Source organism: Mustela nivalis, assembly GCF_964662115.1.
Source record: "Mustela nivalis genome assembly, chromosome: 10".
Lineage (NCBI taxonomy): Eukaryota > Metazoa > Chordata > Mammalia > Carnivora > Mustelidae > Mustela > Mustela nivalis.
Genome location: NC_139029.1, coordinates 30,899,307 through 30,920,094, shown reverse-complemented (window position 1 = coordinate 30,920,094; position 20,788 = coordinate 30,899,307). Strand labels below are relative to the sequence as shown.

The window sequence follows — 20,788 nt, the reverse complement described above, 5'->3', positions numbered from 1 at the left end:
ATCTCCCTTCTGCAAGTGTCAGTTCCTAACATATCACAGTCCAGCTCTATAATGTAAGGACATCTGTGGCTAGGAGGACATCCAGGGAGCCGAGAAGAGCTTATTCCCAGGCCCAGGGGTTGCCGGGGTAAATGAGAGAGACAGATAGCACCTGTCTGTGCTTCGTGCCACTCCGGGGATGGTGGGAGTCCAAAGGAAGGGGCAGGATAGGGCACATGGACCTCAAATATGAGGTTCTTTGCCCATGAGCTGGAGTCCCATTAGATCAGCATGGTTTTCAAGCTCGTCGTGATATGGACTTGACCTCCCCCCACAGCCCCCTCCCACCCACACCCCACCCCGCCATGCCAGCCTCAAAGCTCAAGTCCCTCTTGTCCTTTGGGTTTCAGCCTTACTGCCTGGCTTGTGCAGTTCCCCATCCTGCTGGATCATTTCATGTCTCTGTGTCTTTAACAGGACCACCCCTTCCTCTCCTCTCCCCTCCCACCTCCAACTTAGTCCTTACCAGCTCTCCTTGGAGACCCCATTCGATGTCACTTCCCCCAAGATGCCTCCCTTTCCTCTCCCGTCTCACCAAGTGTCCCGTCTCTTACACATTTCTGTTATTTCATGGCACCCCACTTTATAGCTCTTTGGGTACATTGTCTGCATAGCTCCCTGAGCGCCAGGACTGTGTCTTGGTGACATCTGTCTCAGGCTGGGCACAAGGCTCAGAAGGTGGTGGATTTGTTTCCAAGGAGAAGAATACCCCCAGAGCCTGTTGCCAAGGTTCAGAGGCCGTGGGGGAGTGGAGAGAGGCCTGGGCAAGCTTGGCGGGGTCCCTGGCTTTGCCACAGACAGGTCATGCTTTCTTCAGTGCCGCCTGTCTCCAGCTGGGCTTCGGTTTCCCCTCTGAACAATGGACTCATGTCTCGGGTCTTTCAAAAGCAGAGATTTTGTGGTGTTTGTGGGAAATCCGTATGTGAGGCTGCTTGTGCAGAACTCCCCAGGTCACCGACCCCAGGCTTTCGTTAGGATTCATCAGCACCCGCAGTGTCCGCTCAGGACCAGGACGATTTGGGTCCTGACAGCGCAGGGAACAATCAGATTCTGCCCCTTCGCTAGAGAGGCCCTAGGCCAGTTAGGAAGACAGACATATTCACAGCACGATGCTGAACATGCAGTGCAAAGGGAGCCTGGAGGAGGTGTCAGAAGGGACCACCTGAGGGACCCAGGGACAGCATAATTCAGTGAACACAAAGCGTGTAAGCCACGGGATGTGCCCGACGGCAGGAACAGAAGATGTGGCCTCAGCTGCCCCACTGTGCTGGGGTGTGTAAATACGTGTGCCTACATGTCCGTACGGGGGAAGGAGAGAGACCACAGAGGGGCTGCAAGGTAAGAGGGCCTGGCAGACAGACCTCTATCCCCAAGGCCGTTGGGAGAGAGCTCTCCAGTTAAAGTTCTGGCTGGTGGGGGCTGGGCTTCCTTGATTATGTAATAGCCAGGAAATGTCATCTGGGAGAGCCTTAGAGGGAGGACAGATGTGTCTGAGCCACGCTCCATTCCCAGAGGTGAGCTGGGAGCAGGTTTGTAAGTGAACCAATTTGCAGATAGTCAGAACGGACACCCAAGCCGGAGAAACACCCTTGCATTCCCGCAACCTGATGAGCTTCTCCAGGAGCCCCAAGTGTCACCCTCAGGGGACGGGACCAGGAGGAGCCAGCCACAGCGATGGGATTGGCACACCGTGGGACCCAAGGTCTCCTGGCTCTTCCCTCCCTTAGGTCCCCCCAGCCATTAGGGTGGGCTCTGGGGAGGGGTGGGCAGGGACGGGCCAGCTTCAGCATGGCGCCGGCAAAGAGGATGTTTGTGGGGGGCGAGCTCTGTCTGGAAAGAGGGTGACACGGGGTGCTTTGTCTCCCGTGGCTCTTCAACTAAGGCCAGGGTCAGACGGGCGGGGACCCCGGGCACTCTGGAGAGACTGGGTATCACATTTTAGTTCCACTGTGAGATGCCCCGGGGCCCCCCAAGAAACAGCCCCTGAAGCCCATTGATCACACATCTGCTCTCAGCTGCTGGGGGATGAGAAGGGCTTCTGAGTATGCCGGACACTGCGCCTCATTCTCCTCATCTGGGAAACGGGGGTAATTAGTGGTTCCACACCTCAGACCTTGTTGTGAGGATGACGTACACCTGAAATCAGGGTAGCCTGGGGCTGGGCGCATAGTAAACGCTTGCTAATTGGTAGCTGTGATGACTTCTATAAAAGGTAAACTTCCACGAGGATTTGTCCTTTTTGGTATAAACTCCACGTGCTGTTTTAAAAGGGTTGGGGTGCCCTGCCAGGGATAAGTAGCCAACATGAGGACGGGGTGGGGCCCACAAAGCCATTTCTGGGCAGATTTGCGGCTTCAGCACCAACCGAAGGGGTGAATACCGAAGGGGTGACACCCCTTGCCCCGGGTTGGGACAGAGACAGGCCGGGAGTTAGCCCAAGGAGAAGCAGGTGGAATATGACCTTGGCTCTGTCCGTGGAGCCAGGCCAAGCCAGGCTCTGTGACTAGGTTGAGAATCTGGAAATCTCGTGCCTGAATGTCGCTGAGTGCCACCAGCCCTTCCCACTGTTCTCGAGCGGCGAGGGACACCCCGCTGGGGTCGGAGTTTGGCAGAAAGGAATTTGAGTAGGAGGCCAAGGCCAGAGTGACCCCTTTGTCACTGTGGACATGTTCCATGCTCAGGGGACCTGGGGGTCTCAGCAGCTTGGCCTGAGAGGAGTGGCCCAGCCTTCTGCCTGTCCCCCAAGCTGACCCACAGAGAAATGACGGTGTCCTGGCTGTGGCCATCTGAACCTCTGCATGTGACAGCCTGAGTCTCTTAGAAGGGGGCTCGGTGGTCCCGGCCCAAATTCTTTTATGGCACAGTCCAGGCATGGTTGCCACGGGTATGAGGCATAGGTCCCAGCCCATGGGGAGAGGGGCTGGCACAGGCCAGGCTCTCAGAGGAGTGAGATGGGCCTGGAGTTCTAATGGAGACAACAAGACCGGCCTCAGGTCACACCCCCAAAGAGATGCCCTGCCCTCCGAGGGCACTGCAGTAAGACTGGGGTAGATGAGCCTAGGTAAGCCCAGGGCACCCACAGTACCTGTGGTTTATGGTAAGAAAATCGATTCCAGCCCTAGATGGGTTTCCCACATCCTCCCAGGCCTGGGCAGGCTGAGCTCAGTGATGAGCAGGGCTGAACCTTCAAGTGTTGAGCTGAGCGGAGCTGAGTGGAGCTGGGGGTGGGGGTGGCTCCCCTGCTCTGCCTAGTATCAGTGAAGCCCCAGCTGCCCATCACTGCCTGTGGGCTGCTCAGCTCCCTTCCCTTCCAGGGGTGCAGACTATCTTCCCAGCCCCTTCCCAATTGCATGCAGCTTGTCTCTAGACCACTAGGGTGCAGGGAGCGCGGGGCCGCGGGGCGGTGCGGGGAGACAGGCTGCTTCCACTGCGGGTATAGGGCCAAAGAGCCCCGGGGCACCCAGTTCCGGAAACGGACTCTGAACTTCCTGTGTTCGACAGCCACCATGGTGCTGTGGAATGAGTGTGGGACTGGGGTCCTGACAGAGGAGTCCATATCAGGCTCTGCTTCACCCTGCTCTGTGATGCTGGGCATGGACCTTAGCTTCTGGAAGTCTGCTCCTGGATCCACAAAATGGGGTGGGTCCCAGAAGGCTCTTATCATGGTAACGCTAGGACCCATCAGAATGGGAAGCATGTCAAGGGAGTGGGGGAGTGGCTTTGGGGAGGTGACAAAACAGAAGAAAGAACAATATTCACACAGCCTCCAGGCTGCCTTCATGACCAGGGTCTTTAACATTCCAAATGCCCAGTCGTGATGTGAGCACCCCCTAACCGGGATCCTGGCAGTCCATCCCTGGCCAAGCACCTTCTCCCTGGGCCCTGGATCCCACGCTGCAAACACCGAACCCCATGCCTGGAAATACCCCTCCCCCTCATTGTTGTCATTTCTCTGTCTTGATCACCAGACCCCAATCTCATGAATCCATCTCTCCCTGGAAATCTGGCCAGGGTGGTAGGGAGCCGGGAGCGGGGAGCAGTCTCTGGGATGAGCTGTCTCAGAAGCCCCATTTTCCCACCTTTACGTGCCTCGTCTCTGAGATTAGTGTTGGGCTCTTGGCTGGAGGGCTGTCACAATCCGAGCAAGCCCAAAGCCTGGGCATCCAGAGCCCAGCAGCCCTCAGAACCTGGCCTCAAGGGGGTGGGGCTGTAGTCACAGCCACCGTATCCAAGAGACATGCCGTGCTCAGGCCCCTGGGGCTAGGGTTTCTCTCTAGAGGGTGCTCAGATGGGTGGGGGATGGGTGGGAGACAGTGGTCTGGCTCCCATGGCACAGGGCCTGTTGTGCGGTTGTGGCTCCAAGGAAGAGATAAGTGGGTGGAGAGAGGAGCAGGAGCAGGGGCCACCCTGGGAAGAGGAAATGGACAAGGCCACATCTCTAGGGCCACAGGAATGCCAAGCTCCTGGCCTAGAGCAGCTCAGCTAATTACAGTTTCCCCTGGTTGGTGGGAATGAGGTTCCTAAGAGAGTGCCAGGCTTGGCCAGGCCTGGTGAGGGAGGGCAAGGTTGAGCTGGGGAGTGAGGGCTCTGGTGGCCAGCTGCCTGATGCGGCGTCACAATGAGGCCCCCGTGAAGGGCTGCCGGGCCCCAGCCTCTCTGGAGCAGAGCATCCGGGTCCCAGCGGCCCCGGAGTGCGGCAGACGCCGATGCCTGCCAGGAACAGGCTGTGGGGATCGCAGGGAGTAAACAGCAGAGGAGAATCGCCTTGCAAACCACACTCGATGGAAATCTCCCCCACAGCCACATCGCAAAATGCAACCAAAATATTTATTCTGAGTAGCAGTTTTCAGAATTGCTCTTTGGAAGGCAACACAGTCTGTCCGACTTCCCAGGCAGCCCAGTGCAGAGGGGCACACCCTGCACTCACCCCACTAGAGCCAAGAACCCATCAGACAGGGACTCGGGTCAAGTTCAGCCTAGGCGGCGTCCTGGCCCATCCTTTCAACATGGTCCAGGGGAGAGTGGAATTGTCATAGGCCCATCTGGAAGCCATCAACAGGCTCCTTGCCTTGGTGACCTGTCACCTCTCGGCTGGAGCTGCCATCCCTGTGAACACACCTGGGTGCCCAACACGTGGGGAAGCAAACCCATCAGTCAACTTCGTGTCACCGCAGAACTGGCAGCCGGCAGCCAATGTCGCGTGTCACCCGGATACTGAACCCTAGCTGGGAGGCTCAAACACATTCCTCTCCTTTTGGACCTGTGGCCAACTTGCATTCTTAGAAATGAGACCTTGAGTTTATCTTTCTAGAAAGGACTTCTAGGTTTAACAGGGTCAGTGCATGTTTATCAGGGGTTTCCTAGCCAGGAACAGCAGTCTAGGCTCTTTTGCTTGTTTTGTCTCCTGATTGATTCCTCAAGGCAGCCTTTAAGGTAGACATCACCTCCCCATTTCATGGAGGAGGAGAATTAAACTCAGAGAAGCTAGGAAACCAGCTCAGTGTCACACAGCGATTGTGTGGCAGAGCCTAGATCAGAGATCAGGTCTTTAACACCCTTGTCTAGTGTTCCTTATCTTTCACCACTCATTGTTTTTCCTCATCATTAGCTATTCTTGGCATGAGGATTATACAGAATGGCCCTGTGAGGCATGTTTGGGTCAATCAGGGATTCCTACGCTTGCTTATTTTGGTTACTACTATCCTTCCAAGAGATTGTTTATTTAGTACTATGGGATGACTTTAGACCTGGTTGTAGTAGGCAGCATTCTTTCAAATGCGAGGGACAGAAGCTGGAGTCTGTCTGGCTTGAGAAAAAAGAGAGTAAAGGAGGGGAGGAGAGAGGTTGAACTTTGTCCTAGGGCCTCATTTTACTGGGATGGGTGAGTGGGTGGACTTCAGGCATGGCTAAATCCAGGAAGTGATATGATGTCATCAAGTCATCAGACTCTTATTTTCCCTACATGTTTTATTTTTAATGCTTTTTTGTGTTGACCTGGGTCTCATCTGCTGCCTTTGGGCTTCTTTGGCCCTACAACATGACACAGTAGCTGTAGGGACTGGAGAAGGACTTTGGGCCCCTGATGGCTCCTGGTCTTCACCATCCCAGCTAGTAACATCAGATAGAAAAGCAATGTTTCCTTCCAGCTGTTAAAATGAAGAGAATCCCAGGGAGGTGCTGTGATGAAACCATGGACTATGGTGTTTGGCCAAACAGGTGGCCATAAGCAGGATGATAGGGTCTGATGATGGAAAACCCAGCCAGAATCATGACTGGAGTTGGGGAAGACAGTTCCCCCAGGAACACTTAACAGAAGAAAGGGAAGAGAGGATACTGGACAAAGAGAAAGCAATACTGCTCATTACTCTAGGACTGGAAGAAAGAGCTGAGTTAATAAATCAAAATGTAAGTCATTCTATACTGGCACAGCCTTTCAGTCTTACAGATTCGGAAACTGAGGCTCAGAAGCATGATGTGACCTTGTCATGCTCTCACAGTGAATTCCTGAGACACCCAAGGCTGGAGTCTGAGTCCCCTGTTCTTCTATCCCACCCTGCTGGGGGAGAAGGTTGAGGTAATCATGACCCTCCTAGCCACCTTCTGTCTTACTCCAAGTCTTCCAGGGAGTGCTGGGAAAAGCCTGGGGCCCAACAGCTACAGTGGCAGGATCTGGGGAACCAATGGTGAGGAAAACATATGGGTCGCCCTACTCGTGGAGTTTATATTTCAGTGAGGAAGCTAGTCGTCAGACCAAAAAAAGCACACAAATAGAAAGAAGTTACAAGTGTTGATACAGGTTTAGTCAGGGGCTGGGGAGAGCTTTTTTGAGGAGGTAACGTGCAAAGTGAAATTGAACGTTTGGAGAAGCGTTAACTAGGTAGGAAGGGCTTGTATAGGAAAAACATTCCCAGCAAGCATACAGCACATGCAAAGGCACTGAGGCATAGGAGAATAAAAGAATACCCCTGCGCCTCAGGTGGAGTGATGGGGAGATGAGACGGTGGAACCACTGAAGGAGGCCATGGGGACCACTCAAAGAGATTTGGTCTTTGTCTCAAGAGCAGAAGAAAGTCATTGCGAAGATTTTAGTGGGATAGCCTAAGGGCTGTGGGCACCTGGATCAAAGTCTAGAGTAGAATCATTTAGGGTGCTCATGAGGGACCAGGGATGCCCATGGAGGATGGGTTCTGTCAGTGAGAAGCCAACAGAATTCTCAAAGGGGTCTTGTAGGCTACTCATGCCCAGAACTGCAAGAATTCTGTGAGCCTTGAGCAAAGGCTGGGACCAGTGGTGGGGTGGGGGAGCTGGGGTTCCTGTTCTGTTCCAGTAGTGTGGGTTAAAGGTGAACTGGTTTTTTTTTTTTTTTTTAAGATTTTGTTTATTTATTTGACAGAAAGAGAGATCGCAAGTAGGCAGAGAGGTAGAGAGGGAGGCAGAGAGAGGGGGGGGGAAGCAGGCTCCCCGCTGAGCAGAGAGCCTGATGCGGTGCTCGATCCCAGGACCCTGAGATCATGACCTGAGCCTAAGGCAGAGGCTTAACCCACTGAGCCACCCAGGTGCTCCAAGATGAACTGCTTTATTTACCAGCCTCTTAGGGCTTTTCATCTGTGGGCGTCTGCTGGGAATCTCCAGGAGGTCTAATTATCAGTGCTTTCCCAACATATTTGACCCTGAGAAAGGCCATGGGCAAAGGCCCTCCTCAGGGGTGCTTGCAAAGTAACTGGACCTGATCCCAGCAGAAAGCCTCTCTCCCAGTGCCTGTGGCTAGGTCGGCATAGGGAGACTATGCAGAAGTTAAGAGGGTGTTATAAGAAACCCATCAAGATGGTATCTATTGCAGACTTTTTGGAGCAGGTGTGGGTACAGGACAGGGAGGAAGCTCCTGCCCTCTCTGTCCCCGGTCTGATACCTTTTTTCCTTTTCTCTCTGGTTCCTGCCCTGGGCATTCCATGTCCTTGGGATACCCCAGCCTCAAACTCAGCATCCTGAGAGCCTTCACAGGCTATAAGCACACGTTCCATCAGACAGGAGAGCATCACCAGCATCACAAGGGAGGCCTTCCCTTGTGTCCAGGATACAATGTCCTGGGGAGGAATGGAGCGAAGCAAAGAGGAACAAATGCCTCCTTTCTCCGCCCATTGATTTGTCTGATGATGATTTAACAAACATCAGGCTCTGGACTGGACAGAGGGGACACACTCAGTGCCAGCCCTCTTGACGCTGGGCTGGGCTTCTGTCTGGGTGGTCTTCAGTCCTCCTGATGGACCACTTTGGGGGAGGGTCAGAGGGACCCTGTGTCCGAGGGACCTGGTTCAGAACGCAGCCGTGGGTCCCTGAGAATGTCGCATGAGCCCCTCTCCTCCCCACTAGGATCTGACCAGTCAGGTCCTGAGAGTAAAACTTTTCCCGAACCCAGCTTTTCTTTTTTTTTTGATGCCCAGTTAAACTGGGCATAGGCTCGGGGTTCTGGTTGTGCTCCGAGCAGTGAGAGAGAGTGTGAGCAGCCCTGGGTGAGTGTGTGGCAGAGCCCAGGCCATAGTCTAGGGCCTGGCTATCCAGAGCACCCAGCCCTCCCGCGCCTCAGTTTCCCCACCTGTGAAGTGGGGGTGATAACTCTTTCCTCCCACGGTTGCTGGAAGGGTTGAGAGAGGTACAGAAACAATTAGGAACAGGAAGCAATTATACCTGGAATGTCTGCCTCCCCAGAAAAGCGTCTCGGCATCTTCTCTTAGAGTACGGTCAGGTCTCTGGGGAAGCTGGTATTCCCACCGTCTCCTTCCACCTGCAACCACCCGTCTGGCCTCTGGGAGACCCCGGCCATGCCTGCCCCAGCTGTTTGGCTCCCAGTGGTCGTGTGGTGAGACCATCAGGCCTGCTGTTCTGGGAAGTCTCTTTCCCAGGCTGGGTCCCTGGGGAGGGAGCTGAGCCCTTTTGGTGTGGGGAGAAGACAGGGGCTGGGGAGGGGGGGTTGGGGAGGGCCAGCCTGGGAGATGTTGGGCGAATACTGTGTCGTGTTTTTCAAATAACTCCATGTCCACAAAGCTAGAAATGCGGTTTGGCCTTACATATTTTATATGTGTATGTGTTCCCAGTACATTTCCTTCTAATTTTTAAAACCATACGTAACGTCAGGGACATTTAATCCATATGGTTCTGATTCCTTAACACTTAAATCATCCAAATGTTGTTTTGTAGGATCTATTTGCAAATCTCTTTACATAAGCTTTTAACTCCTTCTTTCTCGAGGGCATCGATGTAGGGATCCTGGGTGAAGGCTCCCTCCCCCTCCAGGTCTCCCCTCCCCAACCAAAGTGGCCAGAGGTCTTGACCGCCTCTGCTCTGGACAGCAGCTTCTCAGGCCTCGCCCTCAGCACTGGGGGGAGCCTCATGAGAGAAACAGACAGACAGACTGGGATCCATCCCCGACCTCCACCACTTCCTGGCTGTGCGACCAGCCTCCAGGGAACCTCAGCAAACTCTTGATTCCTCACCTGTAGAAAGGGACAGATGATGAACATCTCAGAGGGGTGTTGGAGGAATTAAGCAAGGGGATGTAGAAAGCCCGCAGACCAGAGGACTTGCCTTCCACAAACAGAACCACCCTGGTCAGCACCCGGCAGTGCCGAGGTAGGGGGAGGCCACGCTGGGCTTCGGGGTCCTTCCTGAGGAATCTTGTGATGGGAGCACCAGGTGGAGAAGCCGAGCCCTGAGAGGTAAAAAGGGCTCCTGCCCGTGGGACTGGGAACTGAAGCAAGGATGGAGCAGTGACCTTCGTGGCCAAGAGAGTGGTGTCAGGAGACACATGGCCCAGCGCTCAAGTGGGGGTCTGGGAGGGGGTGGCATGCCCCGTACAGCCTGTGTTTGCTTCCTGCCCCACAGGACCAGACGGGACATGGAGGGGCGGGGACAAGGAAAGTAGCTCTCCTAGATTTGAGGGACCTGGCTTTGGCATCTGGAAGCCATCCATACTTACCCATTGAAACACGTGCTCCAAAGCCGCTCACAGGTTTTCCCACCTGCCAGCTTAAGCCCAACTCTTTAGCCCAGAGTTAGGGCCCAACAACCCTGATGCACACAGGGAAAGCCCCCTTTCTCCTCTCTCCCACCCTCCCTCCCTCCGGGCCATTTCCAAACATTCAGCACTCTTTCAGGCTTTGTTTCTTCATGTTTCCTGGGCCTCAGTGGCTGTTTCCACTAACCACCCACCCAATCTTCAAAGTCCAGCTCAACCTGCACCTGCCCTGAGAAGACATTCCAGGAAGACTTGCAACAGCGGACCCTTCCTGTGCGCTTTGCTAAGCCCTGTCTTCCTGGGCTGTACTTCTCTGGGATGCCCTCTCAGGACCTGTGCTGAGAGCAGGGGGTGTGGGGATGGCTGAGAGGCATCCCCAGCCAAGAGGCCCTCACGTTCTGGTGGAGGAGACCCACATGTGATCCAACAGCTTTGTGGGAAGGCGGAATGGAAACCTGGCACCCCCAGGAACGCGTGGCTGTTGGAGGTGAGACAGGAGACCAGTAAGAGGACATGGATGTCCTGGGATAGCCCCGCTCCTGGGGGTCTCCCCGTGGCAAGGATCCACGGCCAGCTCTATTCTAGACAGCACCAGGGTCTGTACCCCTAGAACAGGATTTGTTTCTCTGGCAAATGCAGACGGAGTGAATCCCAGACAGCGCGGAGTCTCTGGGACGGAAGAGCAGATGCCCAGGCTAAAATTAGGCAGCTGACTGCAGCTTCCTCCAGGCTGCGGGAACTGATCTGTTTCTTACACCTGCCGTTGTGTAGCAGAGGCAGAGTGGGGCCCCTGCCTCCCGCACAGGCCTGGGGTGGTGTGACAGCCAGCCAGGGCGGGGCCCCAGCTCTGCATGGCCTTTCCTGCCCTCTCTCCTGTTCATATCTACAAATCCCCTGCGAGCTCCCACCCCCACCTCCACCCAGCCCTCAAGAGCTGGGTCCATCCGGCTTTGGCATCGCAGGCTTCCCCTGGAAGGTTAGGAAACCTGTCTGGTATTGTCCCCACCATGGAGAGTCTAGGCAGGTCTGGAGCCCAACTCCAAACTCAAGCAGCAAGACGGCGGACCCCCAAGAATGATACAGATGGGAGTGAGGGGGTGAATGGCAGGGGCTGAAGAGGAGACTAATCCAGGAGCATCTCTTCCTGCCTCTTCTCTGTCTGCTGTCCCCTCCTCCACCCAGGGGTCCCCTGAATCTCTCATTGCTGGTTCAAGCTCGGTCCTGCCCTCTGAGAAGAGGGTATGCGTCGGAGGCCTGCTGGGGGAGGGGGGCAGGCCCATGGCCGTCACCTTCATTTATTTCTCTGAGCTATACTTCTCCCAATGGCCTACAAGGCCCCAAGTGATATGCCTGACATCTCCTCACCACAGGGCCTTTGCTCTGGCTGTTGTCTTTGCCTGTGAAGGTCTTCCCCCAATATCTGCATGGCTCAATTCTTCATCTGTTTCTAGCCCTTGCTCAAATGCTGCCTCCTCAACAAAGCTCACTCTAACTGCCCCACTTAAATTTGTGACCCGCCTCCCATCCCTGTGCTCTGGTCCCCTTACTCCGCCCTTCCTGTACTTTCTGCAGCATATACTGCCGGCTAGCGTGTTATAGAATTCTCTTATTTGTTCTGTGTTGTGTTTATTGTGTGTCTCCTCCTTCTAGAATGTAAGGTCCATGGGAACGGGAATTTCTGTCCATGTTGTTCACTAATGTACTTACTCTAAGACCCCAGCCTAGGACGTGGTCTGTAGTAGGTGCTCACTGAACATTTGTTGGAGAATGTGAGTGCTGGGGCAAGGGCGAGGCCCCTGCACCTAGGGCCGCATCCTTCCTCAACCCTTCCAGAGGTGGGTCCCTGCTGCCAGGTCTGGCTCTAGGTCCTCTTTGAGCCTTCATTTGCTCATCTGGCACTGGGACCGAAGCTCCCTATCCTGCCTGCCCCAGAGCCTTGGAAATGACAGGGTGAGGATGAGATTGTGCCCCCTACTCTAAGGGGCTACCCAGTTGGGTGTGTGGTATTTGTTTGTTCAGTCAGCATTAATGAGCACCTCTGGGGTGCTGGGGGTCTGCAGAGGGGTGACAGTGTCCATCTGCAGTGGGGCTTTCAAGGTGAGTGTGGCCAACTCTAGAAGCCAGGAGATGGGAAATGCCTACTCATTCTGGAGAGTTGTTGCGCAAATGAGAACCTCAAGCAAGGAATGCGGGCCCCTCCTGAGGTGCAGGGAATTCGCGTGTTAGCTGTCTGTAGAAGGCAGGGTTCTCTGGAGAGACAGAACCAATGAGGAAAATGATGGAGAACCAGTAGGGCCCAATAGTACAAGTGCCAGACTGGAAACCAATCAGGCTTGCGACTCAGAAACAGTTGGTGTTTCAGTCCGAGACCAAAGGCTGGGAAAAACCCAAGGTCCCAGCATAGTCACTCGGGCTCTTACCTTGCCTTTTTGTTCTGTTCAAGTCTTCAGTGGACTGGATGAGGCGCCGCCCCACCACCCCGCGGCTTGACTCAGTCTACAAATCTGAACGTTAATCTCATCCAGAAATACCCTCATAGACACACCCAGAAAAAATGGTGCCAAACAGCTGAGCCTACTATGCCCCAGTCATTGTGACAAATAAAACTAACCATCACACCCTCCTCCCCACCCCCAAATGGCTGTCAATCCTTCCCCTCCGAGCTCAGACCCCACTACCAAACCCATGTGCCCCCAAACCTTTCCGTCTCCAGGTCCCTGGCTCTTTCAGCTTGCCATTCTTGGGGACATCGCCTCATCTCCCCAGCTCCCTTTACCCAGCCCTCTCTCTCAGTGGAGTCTACCAGGTCCAGGACCTAGCTGGGACGCTCAGGGTTTGAGAGGAGGGCGTTGCAGGAAATCAGCAGGAAGCCTGGGGGAGATGACCCTCAGAGGACAGGTTTCCAGGATGGAGAGAGCATGACTGTGTTAAGTGCCTGGAGCTCCTAGGGGATCAGTGGGGACTTCATCTGCAATCCCAGCAGAGTGACAGGTGCTGCTATACTGCCCAGTGGTGGGAAGCATGGAAGAAGGCCTGCCAGGCTCTCTGGATGTTAAGCAAACAGTAGGTGCCAGGCACAGAGCCTCCACGCTCTCCCACCCTCAAGGGGACATCAGACACAGATACCTGACTATGATATGCTAAATGTTCTGGTGACTTGTGCCACACAAGTCACAGGAACATTGAGAAGGGGCCTTTCAGTTCTCCTGACGGGGTGAGTTGGTTGGGAAAAATTAAGAAGAACGAGACAGTTGAGGAGTCCGAACAGGATGAGGTCACGAACTAGGCAAGGAGAATTAATAGGGGAACTGAAGGGAAGGGTGTGGGAGAGAGGAGACGGAAGGGCATAGGAGAAGGTAGAAGGCGCAGCATGAGCAAAGGCACGGAACATGAAAATTCATACTGTGTTCAGGAAAGCTGGGAGTGATCCACTCAGGCCAGGCCCGCCCTGCAGGAGGGCTTCGAGGTTGAAGGGTGGAGATTGGAGATCTCACCACCAGCCCTAAGAGGTGAGAAAGGCTGCAAGGGGAGTGAGCCTGAACAGGGCTGGAGCAAGACCTGTTCCAGATTTCTTCGTTGTTGTTAGATGGAGGCTTTAAAAGGTCTTCCACCCCATCCCACATTCACATCTCCTTCTGGCATGTTCTGGGTTGGTTGTGGTGCTGTTCACTGTTGTAATTATTTTCTAAGGGTGTGGATCATCTCTGGAACCAGGCTATGAGATGCACAGTCTCCCATTGCTTTGGGACCTCTTCCAGACTAACCCCTCCCCCACCCCTGGCCCCAGGCCAGCCACAAGGGCAGCAGCAATCACTGTTGGGTACAAGTCATGAAAGGTGAGGGGACTTTCAGGCCATCCCAGAATTCCCCTCTCCCCCTTGCTGCTCCTGAAAATCCTTCTCTTGTTTTTTACCTGTTACTGTTTGCCTTGTCTTCATGTTTATGGGGCATGATGAAGTTGTCTCCCCCCAACTTTACAAGCTATTGTCAAAGACTAAGACTTATGTATCAGAGTATCCCCCAAAGAGCCTGAGTGGGTGGGTGGGGGGCTTCCTTTAATGAGCATCTACTATATGCCAGCTTCTGCTCTTGAGGCTTAAAATGCATTTCCTTTTCTAATTTCATCAGTTCTCTAATCTCTGCAGTCCTTCCCTGAGATATGTTTTCCTCCCATTTCATAGCTGTGAAAACTGAGGCTCGGCGAAGTTCAGCGGTTGTTAGTATCAGAGTGGGGACCTGCACCCAGAGTGCCTTAACCCAAGCCTTAGAAGTCGATGCGCTCCTGCTGCACCTCCCGTTGGCAAGTGCAAAGCCAAATGCAGGGTACATATTTATTGTCACTGAGGACCTTGCAAGTCAGTTTCTTGGCTTGGGGAAAACCTGTTCTCAGCAGCCACGAGAGTGTGTGGATTGACTAATCTTCTGATTTCGTGGAACCAAAGGTCCCACCCTCCCCACCTGGGGCCCGCGGGAGTCCCCCCAAAATGCTCTTGAAAAGCCAGAATGAGGCAGACACAGGACTCAAGCTAGGCCAGTCAAGGAGTGTGGGAAAAGAGGATGCTTTCGTCATTTGGGGAAAACTAGCCGGGTTGTTCATTGGATAGGATGGCCAGAGGGGCCAAAGTCTGTCCTTAGCATGCTGTGGACACCTGTGACATTCCAAGCACCTGTGGTTGTGCACAGGGCTGCGGACTGTAAAAGGGGTGACAACTAGAGAAATAAGATGACAGAGTTTCATGGGGCACATGCCATGCAGTCCATGGCAAGTGCTGGAGGGTCACTGAGAAGGAAGCAGCTGATGCCACCCAGGGGAACAGGGAGGGCTTTGTAAGGGAAGTGGCCTCTGAGCTGACCTGGAAGGCTGAATGGGAGCCGGCCAAGTGGATTCAAGTGAGGGGACCAGTACAGGGAACTCCATATGCAAGATGCACTTGGCAGGTTCAGAAGCAATGAATGATTCTATATGGTGGGAGCAAAGGGCGGATAGGGATGGCGCAGAGGGAGGGAGGCTTGGACAGGTAAAGCGAGGTATGCTTATAAATGGCATTAGAACACAGGGTAGTTTAGCTGGGCAGGGACTCACCTGACTTTGTTCTAGAGAGTTGCACCTGTGTAAAGAATGGATTGGTGGGAGAGGTGGCCAGGGCACCAGGGAGAAGGCTGCCCTAACTGGGAGATGGTAGTGACCTGGACCCGGACAGTAGGCGTGGAGAAGGGACTCTGGCTTCAGTCTTGGGAAGGTAGGGAAGGAAAACAGTATGGAAGGAACAGGATTCTAGGTCACAAGGTGGGAACAATGTAACTATTGCTGTTGTTTACTGAGCACCTACTGAATACACTCCATCAAGGGCTCTTCTGCAGTAGCTTTACCGCCGCCCTTTGAGATGAAGTCAAGATCAATGACATCACTTACTAGGTCTGAGGTCACACAGGAAACATAGGGTCAAGATCTGAACCCGGGTCTGTGTGGCTCGTGGTCCCTCTGTTACCCACAGCATCAGGTCAGGGGTGAAGTGAATATCCCACTGAGTCAGGAAGCTGGAAACACAGCCCCCTCGGGCTGGGGAGAGAGAGCTGGAGCTGAGTATTCTGGGACCCCAGGAGGCGATCTTCGTAACCTGTAAGAGACCCTAGGTCTCTGTGCACAGAGGTGGCTCCCTCTGGGAGAAGTGAGGACTGAAGTTTTAGGTGTAGAGCTGATCTGCGGAGAGATCACCTACCACACATGCACACATGTGTATACACACTCTGCACGCACAAATAGTAAAATGACACAAAGCATCCAAGTCCGGAAAATCACAGGCACGGCGGCCAAGGTGGTGATGGGAGGACGGCTGGTAATAAGTACAAGGCCTCAACATAAATAACCTGGAGGGCCCCCAGGGTAGGTTGCTCAACCCCACCCGGAAAGCATTCCCCAGAACACTGTGGCAGGCCCCTGCTCCTTAGGAATGACAGTGCGTTCTCAAACTGTGTCTGTAATTTGGTTGTTAGGAGCTGGAAACAAAATTTCACAGAGAAACAGCCTCCTAGATGACAGAGCAGATGCCAGCCCTGCCCTCTGCTATAATCTCTTCTAGCCTGTGAAGTCTCTACAGTGTGATGCAGAACCAAGCCCTGTGTGTGTGTGTGTGTGTGTGTGTGTGTGTGTGTGTCTAGCATTTCCATGGAAACAAGCCATCAGCAATCTAACCTGGGACACCTGGGCTGTGTCCTCCCTGAATTGTAGCCCCAGCCGTAGAATGAGGCTTATCTCCTACCTCCTGTGCTCCCCCCACCCCTGCACTGCCCCCCACGCCCCCCCACCCCGGCTTGGTAAATAGCCGTGTAGCCTTGAGCAAGTGGCACAGGGATGACCTGCCAGTCTCCATCCTCAGATGGAACGTCCAGAATACAGGTTGGTGAGTTGTATGTTCCCATAACAGGGAACGGGCCTGATTCATGTGTGAGGAATGAAGGCATGTGGGAAGGCCCCCAGGGCCAGACTCTGGGAATTTCTTAAGACCTGGCCCAGTTATTTGCTGGGGATGGGCTGATAGGAAGGAATTGGCACCTGGCACCCCCTGTCTTCTAACATGAGATCCAGCCAGCTGTGGGCTGGGAAGCGGGCCTCAGGCAGGTGTTGTGGCTCAAAGAGAGGAGCCAAGCTCCGTGGCTAGCCTTAAAGCAGGGCTGCCTGCCCCCAACCTGTGTCCTGAGCCCTGCAGCTGGAGTCCTGAAGCCCTTCCAGACTCTGGTGAGAATTTGCACCAGAACTGGGGTGGCAGCTGGATTTCCAGGTGGGCACAGGTAGCTTTGGTTGTGGGAGAAGCTGGATGACGACTTTCAGGCCGGCATTGCCTGGCCTGGAGGGTGGCCACAGAGGCATGCGGCCCGAGGGGCTCGTGGGGTAAAGAGCAAGGCCTTTGGTGGTTTGGGGGAGTCCAGTGGGACTGTGAAAGTGCTTCTCCCAGCACACCTTCCTCCCTCCCTCCTCATCCAGCTAAGGCCAGCTCAGGATGGTGTGGGGTTGGGGGACTGGGATGGGGACATCCCAGGCTGCCTGGGATGACTCTGGAGCGGGAAGACACATCCCAAGCCACAGAGAGTTGGAACGAAGGAGCAGTTCCAGGAAAGCGCTCCAGCAGAGGGGCCAGCCCAGCGATGTCCACACTGGCCCAGCTTCCTGAGTGACCAGCAGATCCAGTCTAGCTAAGAACCCCCTCCTTTTCCCCAGCCCCCAGTCTGGACCCCTGGAGCCTCAGCCACCACTCTTTGTCAGATCATTCTGCCCCTCTGTTTATTTTTGTCTCTCAGTTTGCCCCCAAGATCATTCATTCACTTAACGAACATTTGTAACCTCGTCAGTCGCGATGGGAGAGAAGAACTACAATGGAAGTTCCTCATAGCTCCCAAGCTGGAGAGAGGGGAGATGACTCCCAGCTGACTGCAGGGGGTGGGGGGGACACGTCTCTAGAGGCAGGAAGCCTTGAGCTCCCTGTGGCAGCCTAGGAAGATGACTGAATCCACCAGGAGGGACCAGTGGAGCAGGGCCACTCCTCAGAGCTGGGGGAGGAACTCATCCTGACGCAGGAGCAAGGCTGTCATCTGAGCCTTTGCATAAATGACAAAAATTCCCTCCTCAGGGCATAGGAATTATGACAAGACATCCACTTTCTCCCACCTGGAACTAGTCCCACCAGAAATGGTAAGCAGGGCAGTGGGGGCAAGGCAGGAGTGGAGTGAGGGACAGGGGCCCGACCCCGGGGGCACCCTATTCCTGTTGCCCTAATCAGGGGAAAGACCTGTGTCCAGGGCAGGCTTGATTCAGGGTGTGCAGGACCGCAGGAGGAGTGGAGACCGTATTTCAGACAGAAGAAGAGTCAGTGCACAGACCCCAAGGAGTGAAAACTGGCACAGGGTTGGGGAGCAGGGTGCACTGGGCAAAAGTCACAGAGGGTTGGGCTCCGGGGCCTTACACGTGGGCATGACCCAATTACAGCTGAGATGGGGCTCTGGGCACTGATGGAAGATGGGGACCCTGGGGTGGTGACGAACAGCAGAACAGCTAGGAGGCCTGGCGACTGGCCAGCAGGTGTGTAATTGTGCCTGTGAGTGTGCAGGCCCCGTGTCCGGCTGACATCCCACCTCCCTTCACTCCCTGCAGCCTGGGAGCTATGGCTTCCTCCCTGCCCCCAAGTCCCCCACCCCCGCTGACACCTAGGAGTGTGGGGCCCCTTTGGAAGTTGGGGCTCCCTCCATTCAAGCTGGTGATCTGGAAGGGGATTGCTCGCTCTGAGCGAACTTGGAGGGGGAGGAACTGGAACCTCTGCTAGAAGCTGTTGTATGGGGAAGGCACAGAAAGCCCCAGGGCCTCTATGTCCCCTGGCCCCGTGTGGCCTCAGGTCAGAGGGAACCCATGCCCTTTGATAGACAGGGCCTTGAATTTGAGGGCATGGCTTTGGAGCCAGAGGAAACCTGGGGCCTTCTTGGAAGCCGTCCCTGGTCAGAATAATGGTCAGTCACCTCGTGGGCCCTTGAGCTACAAGGATGTCTCCCTCAGTTGGCACCCTGGGCACTGAGGTGGCCCCACCGTAGTCCTGACTTTGGCCCTGGTTCCTCTAACCTCCTAAGGCTGTTCCGGGCCAGGAGAAGCTAGGCTACAGTCAGCCAAACCCCAGGCCCGCGCTGGCGGCTCAGAGTCGGAACCTGGCAAATCACCTGACTTGTCTGAGCCTCAGGGTTCGAGAATCGGTAAAATCCTATGCCGGTGAGGTCTCCAGGCCCCCTGCCTTTCTGCTCCCTTGGGAAGCAGGCCGGGGGGCGGGGGGCAGGGGGGTGCTGAGTGGGGACTGGCCCAAGCTTGCTGCGGACTGGCCAAAGCCTGGATCAGTGTGATTCAGGTCCCGAATCCGGCAGCTTCTGGTAAAGTCAGGCCATTGGGAAGCCCCGGGGTGTCCCCCCACCCCCACCCCAGGCTGGAGCCCAGGGAGGCCCCCCGCCAGGCCCGCCCCGCCCAGCGCTTTGCACGGTGCCTTCCCGCTTTAGGAGGCGCGGGCTTCCAGGAGCGGGGCTGGCACCCGGGGAGCCAGGCGGGGAGCGAGGCGGGGAGCGTGCACCTTGGGGACGACGATGGACACCCGCGGGGCCCCGTGCGGCCGAGGCGGGGCGCCAAGCGGCAGGGCCCGGGCGGCGGCGACCGGGGCTTCCCTGACTGCCCTCCCCGGAGGGCCCGGGAGGAAATGACAGCGCGGGAGCCGGGGCGGGCGCGGAGGGAGGGGCGGCGCCCGGAGTGACACGGCCTGTCACCGAGGAGGCCGCCACGCAGACCCTCCCGCGGCCGCCGTGAGCAGGGGATTCCCCAGGCACAGACCCTCCGCGGCCGCCGCCCGCCCGCCGCGCCCCGGCCCAGCGGGACCCGGGCCTCGGGGCGGGGAGGGGAGGGATTCCAGAGCGGCGGGCAGCGGGGCAGGGCGCGCAGAGGCCGAGCGGGCCAGAGAGGCGCCCGGGGCGGGTGCCGGGGTCTCCCGGGCAGGGCGACAGGAAACTCTGGGGAGTGAATGGAAAGAAGTGGGTGGTCCGGCCCCTGCGACTTCCCCTGACATCACTGCCCAAATAAGGAGCTTCCAAGCGGCCGCGGGGCGGCCCAGAGCCGCGCCCGCCGCCGGCGCCCGCCCGCCAGCCCGCCCCGCGCCCACCCCGCGCCGCGTGGGCCGCCTGCGAGCGCCCGGGGCACCGCCGGGCGGAGCCGAGCCGGGCGGAGCCGAGTAAGCGGGCGCTGCCGAGCCGCGCGGAGGCCGGGCGCGCAGCCCAGCGCAGCCCAGTGCAGCCCGGCGCAGCCCAGCCGGGAGCAGCGGAGCCGCAGCCGCCCGGCAGGTAAGCAGCGAGCGCTCCGCGCGCCGCGCCCCACCGCGGCCTGGCAGCCCCGGGGCCCCTCACCGCCGCGGAGCGGCGAGCAGCCCCGCGCCGGCGGGCAGCGGACGGACTGGCGGGCGCCGCGCCGGTGGGAGCGGGCTGGGCGCGGGCGCGTGTGCAGGAGCGCGCCGGTGCCAACTCCCGGGGACCTCTGGGACTCCTCCGTAGCCTGGGGTTGCCTGGTGCACGCGCTCGCTGCCTGTGTTTCCCAGACGCTACTTCTGTCACCGCCCTGGGGTGACACAGGCGTTCCCGCGTTCACACTTCTCTCTCGCACACTCGCGCCTGGCACAGCCCCGCTCAACGCTGGCAGGCGCAGCCCCCGGGGCCCCGGGCAGACCCTCACCCCGGCACGCCTCTCTGGCCCGGTGCTCCCTACCGGGTGGGACCCAGCACACCGGTGGGGACCGCTGAAGCGCTTGGGCAGCCCTGGCCGCCCTTCCCCCTGGAGGCGGTGGCAGTTTCAGACTGTCACCGCCGACCAGCCTGGTGCTCCTCCGGCTTACTGGGAGTGAGTGAAACATAGCTCTGGCTCTTCCCGCCCTCCTTGCAGAATGGCACCTGGCGCAGAGGGTACAGCCTCGGAGGTGGAGGGGGGAGGCTGTCCCTGGCATAATCCGGAGGGTGTGGTGCCTGGCAGGGAGCTACTCCCCGTCTAGCCGCCTGGGTGTTTCCAGAGCAGCTTCTACTCCATGGGCATTTTGGGAGCACCCTCCTCTGCCCTCTCCTCAACCAATGCAGGGGGCCAGGAGTGGGGGCCGCTGCTGAGCAGGTGCAGGTGGTGTCAGCCACTGCATCTTGCAGGGGCCTCTGCTCTGTGGCTGCAATTGCTTATCTATAGAA

The 20,788-nt window shown here is 56.5% G+C and overlaps 1 protein-coding gene across 6 annotated transcripts in view; it reads left to right on the top strand.

The window, feature by feature from the left end:
• HIVEP3 (HIVEP zinc finger 3) overlaps positions 1-20,788 on the top strand; it is a 456,791-nt gene that overhangs the window by 315,901 nt on the left and 120,102 nt on the right. The window contains exon 1 of one of the 6 annotated variants that reach the window (XM_082687125.1): positions 19,117-19,906. The exons of the other annotated variants lie outside the window; for them this stretch is intronic. The gene's annotated coding sequence lies outside the window, so the exon portion shown is untranslated. Of the gene's footprint in view, positions 1-19,116; positions 19,907-20,788 lie in introns of those variants that run through there. 6 annotated transcript variants of the gene reach the window in all.